The sequence below is a fragment of the Pan troglodytes genome, chromosome 3 (assembly GCF_028858775.2).
Source record: "Pan troglodytes isolate AG18354 chromosome 3, NHGRI_mPanTro3-v2.0_pri, whole genome shotgun sequence".
Lineage (NCBI taxonomy): Eukaryota > Metazoa > Chordata > Mammalia > Primates > Hominidae > Pan > Pan troglodytes.
In genome coordinates this window covers 26574527-26584269 of record NC_072401.2, presented here as the reverse complement: position 1 = coordinate 26584269, position 9743 = coordinate 26574527, and the positions used below count along the sequence as shown (strand labels likewise).

General features: G+C 41.6%; 1 pseudogene; it reads right to left on the bottom strand.

The window, feature by feature from the left end:
• Nucleotides 1-5644: 5644 nt before the first annotated feature.
• On the bottom strand, nucleotides 5645-7620 carry LOC100614398 (zinc finger protein 248-like; annotated as a pseudogene).
• Nucleotides 7621-9743: the final 2123 nt, after the last annotated feature.

Sequence of the window (9743 nt, the reverse complement as noted above, 5' to 3'; positions counted from 1 at the left end):
AAATGAAATGCCAAGCTAAAGGGTCCATACTTTCTTTATTGGGTTGGCATTGGAAGAGTCATTAAAGATTTCCAATCTACTCAATGAAGGGATTGGAACTGTTCCTAGGAAGAGCCTTCTGACAGCTGGGCATATAATGGATTGGGGAGGAAAACAATGGAAGACAGAGGTTGTTATTGTCACTCTAGGGTGTGTCAGAGAAATGAGTCAATGGATGTGAAATACCTGTCAGAAGTAGAAAATAAAAGCTTATGGTTCCTGAGAGTTCACTATATGCAGCCTTGTGCTAGGGGCTTTCCTTACAGTATTTTATTTATTTAATCCACAGTGATATTATAAGGTAGGTATGATTAGTCTTAGTTTACTGATTGTGAAACTGAGACTCGGATCAATGCAATACCCTGTTAAAGATCTCATGTTTTGTGAGTGGTAGAGCTGGACTTTATACCCAGCTATGGAGGACTCCCAAAGCCAAGCCCCTTTGACTACTCTGGACCACATCCCAAAAGGACTAGCCACTGACCTAATAGAAGGGGAAAGAAAAAGAGTGGTGTCAAAGAAAGCCTCAAGTTTTCAAGAGTGTGTGATGGAGAGTGCAAATAGTTATGTGGACAGAAATGGGGAAGTCAAAAGAATATCTTTTTCTTAGGAGTTGGAAGTTTAGAAGGATATTTTGTGAGATGAGAAAAATTGTGAGCTTATTTTGACCTTCCCTCAAGGTGTAACATATGAATGAACCTAAGCAACAGTAGAAATTAAAGGACATAAAGAGGTCAGAAGACATAGTGTTACAAAAATGACCAATCAATTACTCCATCCATTCTCTTGTATTCAGACTGACGTGAATGACCACTCTGTTCCCCAGGACCTCTGCCACATTGCCCTGCAAGCCCGAGTGATCTTTCATACCTGCCTGCTGGTATTAAACAATGGGCCCAGTCTACCTACCTTCCCTGCCTACAGTCCTGGAGAGGAGGTAGCACCTGTTTTGTACCACATGATCCCACCTGTTTGGCCACAGTTGGCTGGAGAATAACCAAACCACGGATGGACTGATAACCCATGCCTCACCTGGTGAATGATTAATGCTGTAGGATGAACTTTTCTTTTAACCAAAGAGATTCTTTAGTTCTTCACACAAATAAACATCTGGCAGATCCGTGTCTCTAATTCTCCAGACCAAGCCTCTGACTACAGCCAGGGTTTCCAGAGCAGGACTGAATCTCTATGAACCCTTTGCATCCCTCTGTCTTCCAGGTCCAGCTCAGTATCTGAAACCTTGTGGGCAGTCAGTAAATATATATGGGTGAATATATATTTGAATCTTAGTGGTAGACATAGCTTTGTCTCAAGCAAGTTTGTAGAAGTAAAAATACAAACAACTATAAACAAATATACATATTTGTGATATATATTTCACAGATATATATGGAGATATATATGGATAATATATCTAAAATGTCACAAATATATATATACACACAAATATGTATATATCCATACACAAATATATAGATATAATTTGTGGTGTATAGTTGTTTGTACTTTTAAATCACTGCCAAATATTTTATTTTATTATATCATAAGCAGTTATGTCCACATCTGTCTCCACTAATAATCATTTTAAGTGCTAATAGTGTTAGGCACTTTCTGAGTGTTTTATGTGTATTGACTTGTTACTTCTTCACAGAAACACCAAGCATTAGTATCTCTCCTTAACTCCATTTTCAGGATGAGTAAACGTACAAGGAAGTTAATTCATTTGTAAAAGGGTTATAAAGTCAATTAAGTGGAGGAACCCAGCTTCTCCCTAGTTTGTCCCCTGAATGCTATATGCTACACTGCCCTTTCAGAATAGACAGTAAAGTCCATGAAGTCAGTCTGACTCATCTCTGTTTGTTTTCTGCTTGTCACTTAGTAGGTGGTCAGCATGTGTGTGCAATATAGAATTAAATTGCCTTTTCTCAAGTTGGCCAACATGTAATACGTCGTATTACCTATTGTATAATATGACATGTGGAGGGCCTTGGTTTTGTTAGGTATAGTGATAGTTCAGATAAAATTGAGGGAGATTGTTAGAACTTGGGGTCCCAGGAGGAGGTAAAGTGGGATATCTGGGGCCAGAAAAGCCAGGGCAGGATGCTTGGGCTGCAGGAATTTGTGTACCCTGTTTTGTGGTCATGGGAGATGCCCAGAGGGTGGGGAGCGGGGGTAGCCGCATGGGGCAGGAGTACCAAGGACAGGGTTTCCTTAAGAGTTCTTTCCATTTTGAAAGACCACTATGTTCTGTCCAGTAACGTTGATAGCCCTTCACTTAAAAAATCAACCCTCCTGCCTCCGTTAACATTTACTAAGTGTTATAAATTGAGTGGCCAACTTTGTGGGCCAACCTATATGACTTTTCCTCTGAATGGTTGTGGCTTTGAATCTGTGAAAAGTCAGTTTTCTCAGTCAGAGTCGAAGCCATTTTTACCAGAGGCTTTAATCTAGACCCGGGCTTACACAAAGGTTCCCATGCATCTCAATGAAGAGCAGGTTCTCTGGAATCTATAGAGACTCCAGGGACCCAAGGCACATGAGCATTGGGAACTGCATTGCAGCTTGCCACCCCAGGAGGGGCAGAAGATTCTCCCTAGTGACAGAGAAGGTGGAGTAGCTTTGGTGCCACTTTGGGCTTGTGGCATGGGTGGCAGCAGCCACAGGTGGCAGCGGCATCCACAATGGCAGGAGGTCTGTTGTGCAGTGGCTTTACAGCACCTTGTGTGGGTTGATCAGACCTTTGCAATCTGTTTGGTGCACCTTCATGGGCATAAGAAGTTTTTGCTATTGTTCTTCCTAGGAATCCAGGGCTGCAGAGGAAAAACATGGCATGTCCCGGGGAGCTGAGAGGACAGTCCCATGAGTCCATGCCACATATCTCCAGGGGACTTCCAGAAACTGCTGGGCGGACTTTGAAGATGGAGAAAGTCAAGGTTTCTGCAATAGCAGGTGGGAAAAAAATGATAGAAATAGTGTGTGAACATGCTGCCCTCAGGCCAGTACTCCTTGAGAGATTTGGCTTCCATACAGGTTAAGAACAGGTAAGATTTTCTTTTTCTGGTTTTTCACAGCATACCGGGCATTCCATATAATAAGGACCAACTGCAGGCAGCAATGATAGAAAGGTCTTCTGACATCATCCCTGCCTGTTCATTGGTTTGACAACCTGTCAGCTCAATGCAGCCTGCGATGCCTCCACGTGAGTCACTCTGTTAGCTGCTGTCAACACGGTGGATGTGCATTTTCAGTGCTGATAGCACAAACAGAAAATGTTGGAATGGTCAATTTTATTGAATGAGAACATGAGAAATGGTCAATTTTATTGAATGAGAACATGATGCTAACTTGGAATCTTGAACTAAATGCTAACTTTGGTATGGTTTTATTTTGACAAATTCAATTCATGGTGCCTGTTTATTTTAAATAGGAAGTTAAAGACTATTGTAGAGTTTCTTTTATTTTTTTTTAACATACCACCACTTTTCATCTGTAGAGTGCAGTGAGTACTACTGTATTTCAACTGATGTTAACCTTTGCATAATTTATGTAAATACTATCCTTATTAACAGCATTTACATTACTGACTGACCCAGAGGTAGCTGAAAAACCTCAGAAAAATACTGTTTCGCTCTTCTTTACTGAAGTGCTAGGTTAGTAATAACAGCCATACCCATTCACATGTGCCAGCAAACAGTCAGAGGCAAGGTATGTAATACAACTCCTTGTGAAATAATATCTCACTTAAAACTTATACTGAATCCCAACACTTTGGGAGGCCGAGGCGGGTGGATCACGAGGTCAGGAAATCGAGACCATCCTGGCTAACATGGTGAAACCCCTTCTCTACTAAAAATACAAAAAATTAGCTGGACGTGGTGACACGCGCCTGTAGTCCCAGCTTCTCGGGAGGCTGAGGCAGAAGAATGGCGTGAACCCGGGAGGCGGAGCTAGCAGTGAGCTGAGATTGCGCCACTGCACTCCAGCCTGGGCTGCAGAGCGAGACTCCGTCTCAAAAACAAAAACAAAAACAAAAACAAAAACTTATACTGGCCAACCTGCAGAGCTAGTGTGATAGTATTTAGAATAGGACTGACTCAGAGGTAGTTTAAAACCTCACAAAAACATTTTTTAGCTCCTTTATTGAAGAGGCAGTTCAGCGGTAATGACGATAGGCATTTGTTTATGTCAGGAAATATAAAAAGAGGTATGTGGTTTGTACTATCAAATATGTTTTCATATGTACATGATGATGTGCTGGTAAATATTTGACAGCAGGTTCTGTGAAGAAAATGAAAACCTTGATTTATAGTTTGCCAATTTTGATGGTGTAAATACTGCCACAAGCTACCAACAAAATAGTACTGAATGTGGAGTCGGGAAGAGACGTGCAGTAGCAGTAGATGTGGATAGTATTTTCACCATACAGAGGCAATAATATAAGTAACCTAAACAACAAAGATCATAGTGAAATGTAGCAACCTAATTAGAAGTGATGAGTGTTGGGTATTTATTACCTTTGTTTTTAATATAATTTAATAGTAAGTTTGTATATTTTAAATAATGACTGTTTAATAACTGCCTCACAAAATTCCTGAAAATTTAACAATCAGCAGCACTTTTAAGTCAATATGAGGTGTCGCTAGCACATCACTATATTTTAGTATGTGTGTACAAATATATTTACATATACACCCATATATATACACATACATAAGTACATACACACATATAATTATATCAACGTATAAAGATACCAGTGGTATTTTGTGTGGAAAATGTTAACACGTACCATAATAGTTACTAAACTAAAGGTACGTATTTTCTCCTGACAACCACGTTGGGTTGCAACATGGAAATGAAATATACCAAAATTTGCTACATTAGCATACTCATAAGGTCTACAAACATCAGGGACTTTTCATACACACACACATACATATATATATATATATATACATACATATATATATGTATATTCTTTTTTTTTTTTTTTTTTTGAGAGGAGTCACTCTTGTTGCCTGGGCTGGAGTGCAGTGGCGCTATCTTGGCTCACTGCAAGCTCCGTCTCCCAGGTTCAAGCTTCTCCTGCCTCAGCCTCCTGAGTAGCTGGGATTAAAGGCACACGCCACCATGCCCGACTACTTTTTGTACTTTTAGTAGAAACAGGCTTTCGCCATGTTGGTCAGGCTGGTCTCGAACTCCTGACCTCAGGTGATCCACCTGCCTCAGCCTCCCAAAGTGCTGGGATTACAGGCATGAGCCAACACGCCACACCCACATACATGTTTAATTCTGTGTCATTCAACTTTTATATGCTTCAGATTCTACTGTGAAGATGAGTAAACGAATATTGTCCATTATATTTACAATAAAATTTTGGTATTACATTTGGCATACGACACTAAACAACATAAATTTTAGATAAAGGTTTTTGCTGCATTACTTAGAATTCCCCTCAGTACAAATTTCCTAATGAAAAGGTTTAATTTTTCTTGAATGCTTTCACATATTCAAACAAGAAGTCATTTTCTAGTAATTTCTGACATTCTTTGCTTTCTCTAATTTTTAAAAGCTGAACACAAATTTGACAGGTGTATGAAGGCTTCTAACATTCAGGATGTGGAAAGACCTTTTGGCTTGTGTGAATTCTCTGATGTTCGGTGAGAGCTGATTTTTCACAGAAGGTTTTCCCACATTCACTACATTTATAGGGTTTGTCTCCCATGTGAGTTCTTTGATGGACAATGAGATTTGACTTCACACAGAAGAATTTTCCACACTCATGACATGCAAAGGATTTCTCTCCTGTGTGTGTTCCCTGATGGACAGTGAGGGCTGACCTGGGGCAGAAGGATTTCCTATGTGCTTTGCATTCATAGGGCTTCTGCCCTGTGTGAGTTCTCTGATGTTCAGTGAGCTTTGACTTCGCACAGAACATTTTTCCACATTGCTTACAGTCATAGGGCTTTTCTCCTGTGTGTGTTTGCTGATGGTTGGTAAGGTGTGGTTTCTGGCAAAGGACTTTTCCCCATTCAGTACATTCATAGGGTTTCTCTCCTGTGTGTGTTCTCTGAAGCTGAGTGAAGTTTGACTTCTCCCGCAAGGTTTTCCCACATTCACCACATTCGTAGGTTTATTTCTCCTCACTCAGTGAGCTCTCCAAAGCTGAGTGAGATGTAACTTCTTGCTGAAATTATTCCCATTTTCATTGTGGTCAGAGGGCTTCCCCCCATGTGTACTATCTGATGTTTAAAGAGAGTTGAGTTTTCCCAAGTTTTGTCACTCGATTTATATTCATGGGGAATCTTTCTTGTGTAAGCTCCCTGACAGATCATGAAAGTTGAACTGTCACAGAAGATTTCCCATATTCATTGTATTCATAAAGATTCTCCCTTATAGGTTGGGCACAGTGGCTCACACTTGTAATCCCAGCACTTTGGGAGGCCAGGTGGGTGGATCACTTGAGGCCAGGAGTTTGAATCCTGCCTGGCCAACAAGGCAAAACCCCATATTTACTAAAAATACAAAACAATTAGCTGGGTGTGAGACCTGTAGTCTCAACTACTCAGGAGGCTGAGGCAAGAGAATCGCTTGAACCTGAGAGGTGGAGGTTGCAGTGAGCAAGATCCCACTGCTACACTCCAGCCTGGGCAACAAGAGCAAAACTCTCTGCAAAAAAAAAAAAAAAAAAAGATTATCCCTTATAAGAATTATCTGATCTGATGTCCAAATCTAAAATCAATACAGAAGGACTTCTCACAAATACTGCCTCCATATGGCTCCTTTTCCAAATGAGTTCTTTGAGCTTTCAACAGTGAAAGTTCTTCCACATTCATTATATTTAAAGTGTCTCTCCTATCCAAGATTAACTCTTATTTGTAAAAAAAAAAAAAAAAAAAAAGGCTGCCTCCTCATAGAAGCCTTGTCCATTTTTATTATAATCAAAAGTTTGGTCAAAAATTGTCTGAGTGAGAGCCTGGTGATGATTAATGACATCCCTCTTTTGATCATATTTATACAATTTCTCTCCAATAGGAATTTTCTCAAGCCGAATACCAAGGAGCAATTTCTCACATACATTAAATGCATCAGGCTTCTTTCTGGAACAGTTCTTTTGATCAATAATTAAACGCAAAGTATTTTTCAAACTCATTTCACACAAGTCACATATTTTATTAGGATATGTTCTTGAAGAAATAGGGTTTGTACCCAAATTGGAAGTTTTTCTTACTCTATTAACACTTTCTATGCTTACTGTTTTGTTTTTGGTGAACACAAGCTCCCAAAAATACTTGTCTTGGTTTTCCTGGCTGCTCTCTGACAGGTCATCAACTTTCCGGTTCCTTTCTGGGTGGCAATGGCTTGGAAATCCTTCCTCTAATATTCCGGAGCCCCTTGCTCTATCTTGAAGATCACGTCTGGCTTAGTAATGCAACACCTGGCTGAGACCAGATTGCTGTAAGTTTCCAGAATCACATCTCTGGACAGCATCTTCTGAGCAGGATCCAGCAGATACCACTCTTGCTGGGTAAAGTCTATGCATACATCCTTGAATGACACTTGTTCTTGGGATTTGTTCATTTTCTGTGTAGTGGAGGAGAGAGAGGTCTCCATGTGTCGCTCTGATATGTGTTGAGCTTAGAAATGACCCTTTTCAATGAGTGAATGTAAACATTTATTTCTTATTAATTTACTACCAATTTAGGTTCTCTCTCTTAAACTTGTTCCAGACCTTTCACCTGCACACACACTTCAATGGCTTCAGGATCCCACCACTCCCTTGTCATGTGCGACCAGAGGCCAGGGATTGTTTCCCATGAGGGACTGGAGGCTGGGGAAGGATGAGCCAAGAAGTTGGGGGAAGCCAGGGATGCACATGCATATCGTAGAGCTTTTTTCCCCAAAGCCCCAAAAGCCAGCCATGCAGAACATGCTGTGAAATTGCAAAGCTTGTTTGGCCAGCTTTAGCCCATCAGCCCTGCCTGGGCTATAGAAGAAGAGAAGAAAGAGATGAGGAGTCCAGTGAAGAGTAAGAAGCTGTTGGGGTACACCATGAGGGTGCTGGGCATTTCTGTGCCCACTATATAGGGATAGGGAAGGGAGCATGTTCCCTTCACCTGGAACCTAGTGAGGAAAGTGTTTGGAGAGCGGCTTGCAGAGATGTGTAAGAGTCTCCTAGAGCTTGGGGCTGGGGGGACAGGGACCAGTTTGAGACTCTCAACGAGAAGAGTTTGAAGGAAGGGGGCTGGGCTAATCACCTTTCTCTGACAGTAGAGTGGAGACAAGTGGTGGTTGTCTGAGCAAGCTTCATGTTGATGATAGTGAACCCCTTGGATGTGACTTCTGGAAGGAAGCCAGCCTAGAGTCATCCTCAAAGGGAGCTGGCTCAACAATCTTCTCATGGGGGAAGAGGGATTCTACCTTGGTAAGAGTTCTTAGTTGCAGATGACAGAACCACTGCCAGTCAGCCTAACTAGAAAGGAATTTATCAGAGGGCATTAGTGACTTAACAAAATATCGGGAATAAGTTCCCAGTCTGCTCCCCTAGGACCAAGTGTCAGAACCTCACCAGAGAGACTGTCCTGAGAAGGGAGCTGATGCCGGCCCTCCACTGACTCCAGGGCTGAGCGGCACCTGGAGACACCCACACCAGCATTATGGAAGCCACACCCACCTATGGACACACCCACCAGCACGGTGGAGGCCATGCCCACCTGCCTGTTTGCTCACGTTTAACTTCAGTGTGAAAGCCTCAACATGGTGCCTCTGATTCATAGAATCTTTGTCACTTGTTCATGCCCTGCACTAAGAGAACTGGAAAATGTTGTGTTTCTGGTTATTCTTTGGGAAGCTGAGTTCATACTGTTTGTGCATGCCAAATTATAAGAGGATGTGCAAAGGACAGTTGCCCACTTATCCTGATGGACAGGTTTTGGCTGCTAGAAGTCAGAGCTGAGTGGAGAGTTCAAAGCGGCCAGCTGAAGGACAGGAATCTAACCCTATGTCAAAAGGGTTAGATGTGGAGGTGCCCAGCAGAGGTTTTCCAAAGAGACAGCCACAGAGCTACAGGAGAGTAAGAGTCTGCAGGGACATTCGCCATGCCACAGGGCACCAATGCCCTGAGTAGCTTCTCCCTTCAAGTAAGTCGTGTCCTCCATCCCCTCCTCCTGTCCCCCTATGCTGGACCCCAAAGGTCCATAATCAGAAACTAATGAATGGGGTAGGAGATGGAGTAAGAAGTACAGAGAAATTGAAATGTAAGAAGTACAGAGAAATTGACCCCCTTGCCTACGGTAGGGGTAAATTTCTACTGTGTTGGGGAATGGGTAAGTTTTAACTAGGGGAGGAGACTGCAGTTTTGATTATTTGGTTATTACACTGGATGGATCTCCTTAATGTTTGAACATGATGTGAAGACCATTTTATTATCTAAGAATGACGGAGAAAGCTATGGGATCTCACTTAAGGTTTCATCCCAGAGTAGGGAAGAAGAGGGCCAAAGAGCACATTGATTGGGCAATGGGAGAATGAATAAGGTGATTCTGTCTGCTTTCTGGCAAGTCTGGTTTATTCAATCAGTTGGTTATAAGAATTATTGTTATAAAGATATATTTATTGTTGCTTCAACTTTAATCGTTTTTTTAAATAATGTCAATTGAGAATACAGAAGGAAGTGTATATATATATATAGAGAGAGAGAGAGA